The sequence below is a fragment of the Triticum dicoccoides genome, chromosome 6A (genome assembly GCF_002162155.2).
Source record: "Triticum dicoccoides isolate Atlit2015 ecotype Zavitan chromosome 6A, WEW_v2.0, whole genome shotgun sequence".
In the NCBI taxonomy this organism is placed as follows: domain Eukaryota; kingdom Viridiplantae; phylum Streptophyta; class Magnoliopsida; order Poales; family Poaceae; genus Triticum; species Triticum dicoccoides.
The window spans coordinates 413050869-413063712 of NC_041390.1; positions in this window are offsets into that span (position 1 = coordinate 413050869).

Sequence of the window (12844 nt, forward strand, 5' to 3'; positions counted from 1 at the left end):
GGGGGCGGCGTCCCGGGCGGCGTTGAGGTCGGGGGCGGGGCCGGCATTGAATCTGGGGTCGGGGCGGCATGCGGAGAGCGCGCGGCGGCCGAGGGGCGGCGGCGGTGAGGCCTCGGGCGGCGGCGGTGAGGAGACGGCGGCGAGGGAGAGGGACGATTTGGGGAAGAATTGGTGGCCGGGGGCGGGGTGGGGGGAAACCGCTGTTTAAGTGAAATGTAACGGTAGCGCGTTTCCGGAAACGCGCTATAGCTAAGTTAGCTATAGCGCGTTTACTGAAACCCGCTACTGCTATTCCTTTCTCCTTTTCTCCCTTCTTTCTTTTATTTTTCTTTACATTTTATTTTTTCCCTTTCTCCTTTTTCTATTTCTTTCATTTTCATTTACTTTTCTACTTGTTTTTCACTTTATTTTATTTCTGTTAGCAGCAGCGCTTTACACGTAAGCGCGCTGCAGCTAAGGAGATTAGCAGTAGTGCTGGGCCATTATACGCGCTACTGCTAGGTTGGGCTAGCCATGTGCGCCCAGTTCAAAAGTAGCAGCAACGCTTTTCGCTAGTACGCGCTACTGCTAAAGTCATAGCAGTAGCACGGTTTATTTACGCGCGCTGCTACTAAGTAGCAGCAGCGCTTGATTTTGTACAGCGCTACTGGTAAAATTCTGTGTATAGGCTTTTCCCTAGTAGTGTATGAATGCCTCCGGTGGTGTACCGGGATGTGCAATGATCTAGTGTAGCAATGACATCATAAAAACGGACAAGCCATGAAAACATCATGCTAGCTATCTTACGATTATGCAAAGTAATATGACAATGAATGCTCAAATCATGTATACGATGATGATGGAAGTTCCATGGCAATATATCTTGGAATGGCTATGGAAATGCCATAATATGTAGGTATGGTGGCTGTTTTGCGGAAGGTATATGGTGGGTTTATGGTACCGGCGAAAGTTGCACGGTACTAGAGAGGCTAGCAATGGTGGAAGGGTGAGAGTGCGTATAATCTATGGACTCAACATTAGTCATAAAAAACTCACAAACTTATTGCAAAAGTTTATTAGCCCTCGAAGCAAAGTACTACTACGCATGCCCCTAGGGGGATAGATTGGTAGGAAAAGACCATCGCTCGTCCCCGACCGCCACTCATAAGGAATACAATCAATAAATACCTCATGCTCCGACTTCGTTACATAACGGTTCACCATATGTGCATGCTACGGGAATCACAAACCTCAACACAAGTATTTCTACCAATCCACAACTACCCACTAGCATGACTCTAATATCACCATCTTTATATCGCAAAACTATTGCAAGGAATCAAACATATCATATTCAGTGATCTACAAGTTTTATGTAGGATTTTATGACTAACCATGTGAATGACCAGTTACTGTCATCTCTCTAAGTAGATATAAGTGAAGCAAGAGAGTTTAATTATTTCTACAAAATATATGCCCACGCTCTAACAAATATAAGTGAAGCAAAAGAGCATTCTACAAATGGCGATTTTCTATGTAAAGAGAAACAGGCAATCCAAACTTCAAATGATATAAGTGAAGCACATGAAGCATTCTATAAAGCCATACTCAAAAGATATAAGTGAAGTGCAATGAGCATTCTATAAATCAACCAAGGACTATCTCATACCAGCATGGTGCATAAAATAAAAATGAAAACTAAATGCATAAGACGCTCCAAGATTGCACATACCGATACTTGTTGAATCCGAAAACATACCGATACTTGTTGAAGAAAGAGGGGATGCCTTCCGGGGCATCTCCAAGCTTAGACGCTTGAGTCTCCTTGAATATTTACTTAGGGTACCTCGGGCATCCACAATCTTGAGCTCTTTCCTCTCTTCCTTCTTCTAACATCGAGACCTTCTCGATCATCGAACACTTCATCCATACAAAATTTCAACAGAAAACTCGGTAAGATCCGTTAATATAATAAAGCAAATCACTACTCTAAGTACTATTCCGAACCAATTCATATTTTTTCTGCATTGTGTCTACTATAATATAATTTTTTCATGGCTTAATCCACTGATATAAATCGATAGTTTCATCAAAACAAGCAAACTATGCATAAAAAAGAGAATCTGTCTAAAACAGAATAGTCTATAATAAATTGAACATTCACCATACTTCTGATACTTGAACAATTCTTCCAAAATTAGAAAAAATAAACAATTTGTATAGAAAGACAGTGCAAAAAGAATCAGAACCATTTGACGTTCCAGCTAAAAATTTAAAATCGCTTACTACAGCCAAAGTTTCTGTCCTGCACCGTACAAACCAACAAGCAAAGTAAACATCCTAAAGGCAAACCTTGGCACATTATTTTTATAATACAATGGAATTGTACAAGGGGATAATTATTTTTATTGAAAATTTTCTGTAATCAAGATTCACAAAGTTTCCATGAGCATGAACAAAGTTCAAGGAGCTCCCTCACTTCAACAATGCTTGTCTTTCTCATTTTCACTTTCTTTTTGAAAAAGTTTTGGGTTCCCCTCTTTATTTTTATTGTTTTTAAACTATATGAAAGCACTCAACAGAAATAAATGACTCTCTAAAACTTCCGGGTTGTCTCCCTGGCAGCGCTTTCTTTAAAGCCATTAAGCTAGGCATATAGTGCTCAAGTAATGGATCCACCCGGATCCCAAGGTATATCAAAGCCATCTTTAATTAACAATGATTTGTAATTTAGTAGTGAGCATAAAGTAACATATATCATATAACAACGAAGTCTCACTCTCTTCCTATGCATAGGCATGTCATAAAAGAACAATTCATGCACACATAGTAAAGGACAATGCATAGCATAAGCAGTTGCTTGCAATTTTATCATATTGGAAACATAGAGAGGTGGAGATATAGTTCCTCTCTCATAATAATTGCAAGTAGGAGCAGCAAGCACATGCATATTATATTCATCAAAATCATCATGTGCAACGGTAAAAGGCAACCAATCAATATAATCCTTAATAAGGGCAAACTTCTCCGATATAGTGTAGTCGGGAGAATTCAAAAAATAATAGGACTATCATGTGTGGGTGCAATAGCAACAATTTCATGTTTAACATAAGGAACCATAGCAAGTTCATCTCCATAAGCATAATTCATATTGGCATCTTGGCCACAAGCATAGCAAGCATCATCAAAAAGGGATATTTCAAAAGAATCAACGGGATCATAACAATCATCATAGCAATCATCCTTCGGTAAGCACGAAGGGAAATTAAACAATGCATGAGTTGAAGAGTTACTCTCATTAGAAGGTGGGCACGGATAGCTAATCCGCTCTTCCTCCTTTTGTTCTTCGCTCTCCTCCTCATCTTTTCATCCAATGAGCTCACAGTTTCATCAATTTCTTCTTGCCTAGACTGCTACAAAATATTAGTCTCTTCTTGGACAGCGGGGTAGTCCTCAATATATTGTTCAACATAGGCATTAGAAGCATAATTATCATAGCAATATTTAAGTATGTCAAAATTTTTAGATTTGTAAAGAGTAGCATCATTCGTTTCAATCAAAGAAGCAATTTCATAAGCACCCTTAAAAGCAACAAATTCTTTAATTCGTTGAACATCATAGTAACTATAAACACACTTAGCATACGAAGATAAGATTCCATTATCACTAAACTCACATTGATAGGGAAGGTGTTTCTTAGGGTTTTCAGAACAAGTAATATCATATATTTCGCATAAATTCCAAGCATAGCATTGCAAACGATGAATTTGACCCAGTAAAATTTTCCCTTTTTAGATATTCGGTGTCGCACATAACAAGCAAGCTCATCTAAAGATTTTCCCTCAACTAAGCTAGTTGGGGTTTCAGCACGAGCACATAGGGATCGAAGATGATCCAAGTAATAAGCTTCAGCAGTGTGATAGATTTTGAGTGGTTCTTCAACCATTGGTTTAGTAGGTATAACTAATTTTTTTGGTATTTTGCGTTTCCTACCCATAACTAAAGATAGAAAACAACTAAGAAAAGCAAATAAAAATTACTTAGTGATAAAGCAAACAAGCACACTCGAGAATATTCACCCCACACTATTGCTCCCCGGCAACGGCGCCAGAAAAAGGTTTTGATAACCCACAAGTATAGGGGATCGCAACAGTTTTCGATAAGTAAGAGTGTCGAACCTAACGAGGAGCTAAAGGCAGAACAAATATTCCCTCAAGTTCTATCGACCACCGATACAACTCTACGCACGCTTGACGTTCTCTTTACCTAGAACAAGTATGAAACTAGAAGTACTTTGTAGGTGTTGTTGGATAGGTTTGCAAGATAATAAAGATTACATAAATAAAAAGTAGAGGCTGTTTAGATAAAGACACAACTAAGTTAGTTTTAGTAAAGAGCTTTTTGTTACGAAAAAGTTATTTTTCCCTAGGCAATCGATAACTAGACCGGTAATCATTATTGCAATTTTATATGAGGGAGAGGCATAAGCTAACATACTTTCTCTACCTGGATCATATGCACTTATGATTGGAACTCTAGCAAGCATCCGCAACTACTAAAGATCATTAAGGTAAAACCCAACCATAGCATTAAAGCATCAAGTCCTCTTTATCCCATACGCAACAACCCCCTTACTCGGGTTTGTGTTTCAGTCACCCTACAGCGGGAATCCCTCACGCTTGCCCGACATGGAGAGCACCATAGGACAACACCAATAATAAAACATGCAACTCAAACCAATCACGATCATCAAATAACCCATAGGACAAAATAGATCTACTCAAACATCATAGGATAGCCATACATCATTGGGAAATAATATATAGCGTTGAGAACCATGTTTAAGTAGAGATTACAGCGGGTAAGAGATAGGTTACACCGCTGCATAGAGGGGGGGAGAGTTGGTGATGATGGCGGTGGAGTTGTTGGTGAAGATTGCGGTGATGATGATTGCGACGGCAGCGTTCCGGCGCCACCGGAAGAGAAGGGGAGAGGGGGGCCCTTCGTCTTCTTCTTCCTTGACCTCCTCCCTAGATGGGAGAAGGGTTTCCCCTCTGGTCCTTGGCCTCCATGGCATGGGAGGGGCGAGAGCCCCTCCGAGATTGGATCTGTCTCTCTGTTTCTCTCTGTTTCTGCATTCTCAGATTCTTCCCTTTCACCGTTTCTTATATTCCCAGAGATCCGTAACTCCGATTGGGCTGAAATTTTAGCACGACCACCTTACGGCGTGGCCATGACGGTCTGGAGCGCGCCCCTACCTTGTGGCCCCTCGGGCATTGTCTCGCGTGGATTCTTCTTCCCAAAAATCATATATATTACCAAAAAAATCTCCGTCAGTTTTTATCCCGTTTGGACTCCATTTGATATGGATATTCTGCGAAACAAAAAACATGCAACAAACAGGAACTGGCACTGGGCACTGGATCAATATGTTAGTCCCAAAAATAGTATAAAAAGTTGCGAAAAGTATATGAAAGTTGTAGAATATTGGCATGGAACAATCAAAAGTTATAGATACAACGGAGACGTATCAACAAGCAAGTTGGATGCACACCCACTTAATTTTCTTTACACTTTCATACACTTATAGCTCTAGTCCATCCGTTGCATGGCAATCCCTACTCCTTGCATTGACATCAATTGGTGGGCATCTCCATAGCCCATTGATTAGCCTCATCGATGTGAGACTTAATCCCTTTTTATCTTCTTTACACAACCTCCACCATCATATTCTATTCCACCTATAGTGTTATATCCATGGCTCACGCTCATGCATTGCATGAAGGTTGAAAAGTTTAAGAACTTTAAAAGTATGAACCAATTGCTTGGCTTGTCATTGGGGTTTGATACATCTCCAATGTATCTATAATTTTTTATTGTTCCATGTTGTTATATTATCATTCTTGCATGTCTTACAATCATTTTATAGCAACTTTATATCATTTTTATGGACTAATTTATTGGCATAGTGCCCAGTGCCAGTTGTTGTTGTCTGCTTGTTTATTACTTCGCAGAATATCCATATCAAACGGAGTCCAAACGCAGTGAAACTTTTTGAAGATTTTTTTGGACCAGACGACAACTTGGGGGCCAAGGAAGGACCAGAGGGGAGTCCCGTAGGGACCACAAGACACCAGGGCGCGCCCTGGTGGGTTGTTGGGACCACGAGGGTCTCCTGCACCGCCTCTTTGCCCTTTAAATTCACAAATATTCCAGAAACCCTAGGGGAGTCGAAGAAAAACAATTCCAGCCGCCGCAAGTTCCAGAACCACGAGATCCAATCTAGAGCCCTCTTTCGGCACTCTGCGGAGGGGAACATGATGGAGGGGTTCATCATCCTCATTGGTGCTCCTCCGATGATGCGTGAGTAGTTCACGATAGACCTACGAGTCCGTAGGCAGTAGCTAGATGGCTTCTTCTTCTTTTTTGATTCTCAATACAATGGTCTCTTGGAGATCTATTTGATGTAATGACTTTTTGCGGTGTGTTTGTTGGGATCCGATGAAGTTCGAGTTTATGATCAGATTTTTATCCATGAATATTATTTGAGTCTTATTTGATCTCTAAAAGTGCAACTATCCCAGGTTGTTTTGGTAATTAATAAGAACATATAGTTCGTTGGACTCCAACAGTTGCTTCAGTATCACCGAGTTTAACAAATCGGTAGCTCCGAAATGATTTCTGTGGAGAACTAAAACTAAGTTTTTGACTCATTTGTTTTGTAAAAACTCTGCACTCTGTGATGCTCATCTATTCTACTTCATCTATATCTATTCACAGGGTTTGTTGTCAGTTTGCTTGCCAAGATGTCTGATCAAAGTGATAGTCAGAACAAGTTAGAAGCGCAAGTGCAATTGAGCGAGGGCACTAGTCCCTCAAGCAGCTATGATGAGGGCAGCAGGAGCACTCCTAGTAATTTGCCCAAGGCAGCCACCAGATCTAGGAAGAAGAAAAACTCAGATTCTGAGGATGAGGACTATGTGGCTGTTGAGGAAGAAGTTAGCTCGAAAAAGAAAGTGTTGAAGAAAGAGTATGGTACTGCTGCAACAACAAAGCCTGGATTGCATAAGAAGACCCCTGCCAAGAGGGTGCCAACTTTAAAGGCCAGGGCCTCAACTGCTGAAATCCCTAAGCCAACTAAAGAGGCTGCTGGAGAGGGAAAGAAAAGGAAAGAGAGGGTTAAGAAGACCACTACCAGAGTCATTGGTAGATCCTCTATAATGAGAGATCCAGAAGAAGATGAAGAGGAAGAGGATGCTGCACCAGCACCCAAGTCCCAGAAGCTTATGAGGGATGCCATTAAGTCAGGGGCTGCCACTTCAAAGCCCAAGACTGTCCCCACGACTGCTGCTCAAGCTCAGAAGCCTTCTAAGCCCAAGAGAAGCACCAGGAACATCCCAGCTGAAGAGAAGAACAAGGCCCCAGTGCCTAAAGTTGAAGAAGAAGATGCAGAAGCCCAAGTGCCGAGGAAACTGAAACCAAAGATTCCAGAACACAATGACACTCATCTAGTGGCTGAGGACATGAACATCAGAAAGGATGCAAGATTGAGACTTTGGAGACAGTCTGATCCATATGATGTGAGGAGGAAGACTGCACTGGACTACATGTTCCACACCGAAGAACAACAAGATTTCTATGAGACCATTCTATTGAACAAAAAACCTATAGTCTGTGATATGAAGTGGGTTGATTGGGAATTCATTGATGAGAATGAAGACTATTTCCCAGGAGTGCATGAAAGCTTAAAAGCTTGTGGAGTTGATGAGTTTGTGGGAAAGAAGCTCACCAAATGGAATGATGAGCTCATTATGCAGTTCTATTCTACAACTCATTTCTATCTAGATGGTAGAATTGTTTGGATATCTGAGGGTACAAGGTAGCAATCAACTGTTGATGAGTGGGCCAAGTTGATCAGTGCCCCAGAAGAGCACGAGGATGATTTGGATGTGTATGCCAAGAAAAAGAAAGACCAAAACTCTATGGCAAACATGTACAAGGAGATCCCAGATAAAGCTTTGGAGACACACAAGCTTGGATCTGTGCATTATTTGTTGTCTGGTGTGCCTACAGTCAACACAATCTTGAGGCATACTTTGTTACCCAAATCTGGAGATCACAAGATGATCAGAGGCCATTCAATCAACTTGCTGCAGATATTTGATGTTCCTAAAAATTCAAGGTCATGAGTCTGATTCTTGAGACAATCTAGAGGACTGCTGCAGATCAGAAAAGATCTTGTGGGTATGCTCCACACATACATGTGCTCATCAACTCCAAGATGGGCACATGCACTTACTTGTTGGACAAGGAGCATTTACCCTTGCACCCAGAATTTGAGGATAACACAGTTGTGATGAATGAGGATGACCCTTCATTAGTGCAAACACAAGAGAAGAGAGCAAAGGCAAAGGCAGAAAAGTCTGCAAGGATGCCAAGTGTTAAGGAAGCATCTCAGGTGTTCTTGAAGAGCCAACAAGATCAGCTAGCTTATCTGATTCATGCAACTTTGAGGATTGAGAAGGGCTTGGCCACCCTGACTCAGAATCATGAGAGCTTGGAGAGGATCGTTGAGACCAAGTTTTATGATCTTAATCTGAAAGTGACTGAGATACAGAGAGCACTCGAGCAGCTCCAGGCAGAAGCAGAGGAGAAGAAAGGGAATACAACCATGGATGTTTTTTAGTGAGTGCCAAGAGGTGAGAGGTCACCTGCAGTGCCAGTGCCAAATACAAGAGCTAATTCATCTGCACCAGCAGCCACAGCTTCAGTGCCACCTCCAGCAACTACTCACTAATGCAGGATGCTGCTAATGCGACACTACGATCAGAGACCCTTCGAGAAACTGTGTGCGATGCAATAGTTGCAAATGGTGCTGTATGAAAACCGTCAGAAATGATGCAAAATGTTTGCGATGAATGATGCATCAAACACGGTTCGGATTATAGTTGCGTGTGCGATGAGGGGCATACGGTTGATCTGCACGAACTGTTTGCGATGAGACAGAACAACAGAAACGGGCAGTCAGATCAAGGTGTGTGTGATATACGGCATACAGTTCACTCTAATGAACTGTTTGCGATGAGTGAGGTGAACACAAACGATTCAGCGTAACAAGATGTGTGTGATACCCGGCAAATAGGTCGGTAATCAGAATTGTGTGCGATCATTATAGACAACCCATACGGTCTTTTTTTGTTAATTGTGTGCTTGTCAGGGCACATAGTTCAAAAAACCAACCTATTGGCGATTATGTAGAAGATCTCTGTCGAATACATATTACTAACCGTCTGCCATGAGATTGACAGGATAAATAGAGATATATACAGTCTACCTAACTTAGTCCTTCTTCTTCTTGATGTTCTTGTTGGATGTCCCCGTGACATCGTCTTGGAGAGGACGCTTCTTGCCGCTGACCGTTGGCTTTTCATCGCCGCCGCCATCGTCATCGTCGTTGCTGCCGTCGTCGTCCTCCTCCTCATTCGACCATTCCTCATCCTCATCATTGTCGTCCTCTTCTTCGTCCTTCGACGGCTCCTCGTCCGTCTGGTTGTCGTCTAAAGACTTCATATGCGGCGTCCCTTCCATGAACCGGATATAATCGAGGTCTGGGCTCGACATCGGACTCATGGAAGACGATCAAGATGATTCCGATGTTGACCTATCATCGGGCGCCAGACTGCTGGCCGAACTTTCATCCTCGTTATCGCTCGACATGGCTGCAGAGTGTTTGCCAGTGTGTAGCGCAGCCTGCCGGGGACGATGAAGATGGTGGACACTTAAGCGGGGTATGCAGAGAAGAGGAACTACCAATTGAAGCGGGGGTTGACGTATTATCTAACCGTTGATATAATCAACCGCAATTATTTGTACCCAGTCGCTCCAAATTGCCAGGGTTGCCCAGGACTCCTATTGGCTATTTGGCTGATTTCCTTTTTAGGACAAAAACAAGGAACGAGTTTTGGGATTATGCACCGGTACCGGTATGAACGGAGTAGGACAATTGGCAAGCAATACATTGAGCTATTCTTATTGATAAAGCCAGTAATAATCAAACTAGAAAGGAAAAGAAAAAACAAAGAAAAATATTTGCACGAATTTTCGCGTAACATCAATGGCATATGACCTAGATGTGCATTACTTAGAGCACATCTAGATGTGCTTTAGAAATACTGTGAAACAAAACCCCTAATCATCATTGCAAACAGCGCATAGAACATGGCTAACGCGACAACCACAACTACACATGCTAGTTCCTTCTTGTCTCTTGCTTTCATCTGTTGCTTGTGATTCATTCTTTCTTGCTTCATTGTACTGATCTTTCTTGCTTCATTGTACTGATTGTACATTCCAGATCAGCCAGTTTCCTCTTCAGCTTTACGTTATCTTCTGCGATCTTGGTGATAACACTCCGAGCCCTGCCATGCCATTCTTCATCCAGCTAGTTAACAAAGGCACAAGCCGCATATCCCTGCCAATGTTAAATAGTATTCTGGATGAGTAGTGACATTAACTGAAGTAAAATGATGAACTTAATTAGCACTAACCTCTAAGGGGCAACTGAGAAACCGCCTGCCAGTGTCGAATCCCTTCGTGCATACACGTCGAGCGGGAGTGTGACCGTGCACACAACTCAACTTTTGGTACTTCTCGGTGGTGCAAAACTCGGAGTCGAACTCGTGTTGCGGGAGTCTGGTGTCAAGCTCCGAATCCGGCGACAGATCGCTTTCCTGGGGGGGGGGTGGGGGTCATTCAGGACGGATTCAACAAGGATCTATACTTTGGACATGCTAAAAAAGATCGTGATAGATTGGAACCTGACAGGACGATTCGTATCCGTAGTACACCTGCCTTTTGATGACCTTAGGCAAGTGCTCGGCGGTGATACAAGCAGGAGCAGCCGCACCAAAACCATCAGCACCACTCGTCCGCATTCCCCCAATGTCAGTGCCACGCGAGGGAATTTGGAGGCTATGTAGGGGTTTGGGGCAAATGGGGAAACTATGGAGATAAGCTAATAGTCGGGAACTACTAATGGCACTATATATATATGTTGTATACGGCACACTTTTTGTACATGTCGTTTGTGTTGGGTATTACAACGTCACACACGATTTCCACACCAAACCGTGTGATAAGACAACATAGGTTAGACACGGTTGTCATTACATAACCGTATGTGATGTACTACCATGTCCATATAATTGAGTTATGGTGAGATGCCGTGTAAACAGCCGCTCCGCAGATATCCGTAAAAAAACAGCGGTGGCCTAGGCAGCGGCTACCGGAGAAGAGGTCAATCGTCGGCCGGTGGGTGGTGGCGGCACCATAGGAGGTCAATCGTCAGTCTGCAGCGGGAGATAAGAGGAGCTCAACCATCGAGGTTGGCGGCGGTGTGATTCGAGCACATCCATCGCGGTCGATGGCGGGATAGTGGAGGTCGAACTTCAGGCGGTAGCTGCACTAAGCTTTGCTCCTCGACCCTGCTGTCTTGGCGTGCCGCCGGATCGCACTTGTCCGTCAGCTGGGTGGAGGTCGTCCCGCGGCTAATTAACTAAGGTATTCTTTTCGTGAGTGGCTTAATTAAGGTATTCAATTCCTGTAGCGACCAGACCTCAAACAGTCTGATCTCTGTGCTCCGGTGTCATCCCTGGATCAGTAATGCTGACACCACACAGTACTCGGAGGATTTATAGCAGAGTAGCAATCACACACTTATTACATCGAGTGTCTCAAAAGAGAACTTATTACAATAAATATGGCTTAAGGCCATCTAATAATGATAACAGCGGAAGGCTTGGAAGATAAGTGAGTCCATCAACTCCAATAGCATCACTGAGTATAGAACCACGACCTAAAAACTCCTCAATCGTCGTCTAAAAAGTCTGCAAAATTCACGTTGCAACCCGAAAATGGGTCAGCACATGGAATATGCTGGCAAGGTAACACATAGAGAGTAATGGAATGCAACAGCTATACTATATACATATTTGGCTGGTGGAAAGCTGTATGGTTACAGTTTTTGCGTAAAGCCAATTTTTCCCTACTTCAAAGGAATAAAATTAATTACTATCATGGTGGTTGTTAAACATTGAGAATGGTTGACAGCATTCTCAATCCTAATAAAGTAACATTATTAAAACCCATCAAAATTAATTTAGAGTAACATGTTGGGATTCACATGAAAATCCAGGTACTAGATACTCAAGATGTCCATAACCGGGGACACGGCTAACCATGATTAGTTTGTTACACTCTGCAGAGGTTTGTGCACTTTTCCCCACAAGACTCGATCGCCTCCGTTTGGTTTCTCGCACTACAGGGTGTTTGAGAAGACGGATGACCGAGACACAGTCTTTCAGAAGCGCTAGCACCTTACGACGGATAGACCGGTACACCTACTTTCCCCTACATCTGCTAGTCTACCCTGTAAGAGTTCGCACAACTTAGTCAACTATGCCAGAGCCCATAATGGCTTGTGGCTGCACACGGAAGTTTCTATTATGAATAATCTCATGATCCCTTTGGGCCTGGGTGGCGGTCCAAATAAAAACAGGCAAGTCCTGGAAACCCCAGGTGCCTCAATCCACCCAGATGTGTGTTAGGTTGCCACCTTAGATAAACCCTTAATTATCAATCTCACATCTGTCATGGATATCACTCACCCAATCCACGTCTACTAGCATAGCATGGCATAATGAGCAAACGTAGAAGTAACTCCCAAAGGCTTGATAATAAACAGGTAATAGGTACCTCATCTACTTCCCATCCCATAGTTTAATTAGATCCTAATCATGCAATGTGTGAGGATTGATCTAATGCAATAAAACTGGGTTGTAGAAAAGGTATGATCAAAGTGTTACTT